This window comes from Chiloscyllium punctatum, chromosome 11, assembly GCF_047496795.1.
Source record: "Chiloscyllium punctatum isolate Juve2018m chromosome 11, sChiPun1.3, whole genome shotgun sequence".
In the NCBI taxonomy this organism is placed as follows: domain Eukaryota; kingdom Metazoa; phylum Chordata; class Chondrichthyes; order Orectolobiformes; family Hemiscylliidae; genus Chiloscyllium; species Chiloscyllium punctatum.
Window position 1 is genome coordinate 2,513,330 of NC_092749.1, and position 1,354 is coordinate 2,514,683.

Here is a 1,354-nt window from a genome sequence, read left to right on the forward strand (position 1 = left end):
AACCACCGACAGCCATTCTGGGACCGGTGACAGCCGTGCTGGCCCCACTGCCACGACACAGACGGACGCCAGGCCGCGCTCCCCGGCGGGGGGATGGCGTCGAGCCTGACGAACGGAATGTGCAGGGTGGGGGGGAAAGGCCAAGCGCTCCGACGCCGGAGGGCTCCGGAGTCTGAACTTAGGGGGACAAAGAGGACGGGTCCTCTGCGACACCCCAGCCGCGCTCTCGCCAGCCAAGGCGAGTGCGATTGATTGCCAAACGACCCTCAGACAGGCGTGGCCCCGGGAAGAACCCGGGGCCGCAAAGTGCGTTCAAAGTGTCGATGATCAATGTGTCCTGCAATTCACATTAATTCTCGCAGCTAGCTGCGTTCGTCATCGACGCACGAGCCGAGTGATCCACCGTCAAGAGTTGTCTGAGTTTGTTTTAGGTCTCTCCCTCGCCAGAGGAAAGCGACCCGGACCGCACATACGCTCCCCACCTTGAGCTACAGCCACCTGCACGCCGGCGTGCGGGCGGAGCAGGGTGGCGTGAAGCGATGGGGAGCACCATCCTGGTGCGGCCCGCAGAAACATACGTCTATTGGGGGGAGGAGGACAGGGCGCCCAAGAGGCGATGCGTGCCCCAACGCACCGCAGCGACGGAGGCAGGATCACCGCCACCATGTCGCCCGCCTAGTATCACGAGGCGTGCAGCAGCTTTGCCCTAGGAAAAGCAGAGGCGGGAACGGGCACCGGCCATCGGTTCGGCAGCGTCACTGACGCGTGCACGTGGCGGCGTGTCGGCGAGCGGACTTCCTGCGAGGAGGCGGGGGCGGCACTCGCCCGAGCAGACGCCCGCCCGGCCCAGCCACCGCCGAGGTGGACTGGGAGTCGCGGCAACGGCTCGTCATACTCGTTCCCACACTCACAGCGCAGCTTGCCCGCAAGCCACCGACCACCGATCGACGCCAGGCGCCCCGACCGAGAGCGGGGATCGCTCGTTCGCCCTGCTGGCAGTTCGCTGGGGATCACTACTGCACGGAGCTCGGAGACCGACGGGCGGCAACTCGAGAGTCTTTAAACCACCACCCCCATCCCGCAAGTGCAAAGAGGCTGTATACGCACAGACGGGTGAGGGGAATAGGTACCCCGTCGGGTTTGAAGGGAGCGTGACTAGATAGCAACGATGTAAACCCAGCCGATTTGGGAGCGAAAGACCGGCGCCTGCATCACCGGCTTCGTTTCCCGTGGCTGGAGAGTACACCGAAACCCTCCGTCTGTCGCGAGCTCCCGACGACGCGGTGCCGCCAAGCAGCAGGGCCGGACCTGGTGTGGCTCCCCTCGTCGATCACAGACCGGTCGGCACTACTGA

General features: G+C 65.2%; 1 non-coding gene across 1 annotated transcript; it reads right to left on the reverse strand.

The window, feature by feature from the left end:
- Window positions 1-260: 260 nt before the first annotated feature.
- On the reverse strand, window positions 261-414 carry LOC140483406 (5.8S ribosomal RNA). The gene has a single exon (XR_011961941.1). It is a non-coding gene; the product is annotated as a 5.8S ribosomal RNA (ribosomal RNA).
- Window positions 415-1,354: the final 940 nt, after the last annotated feature.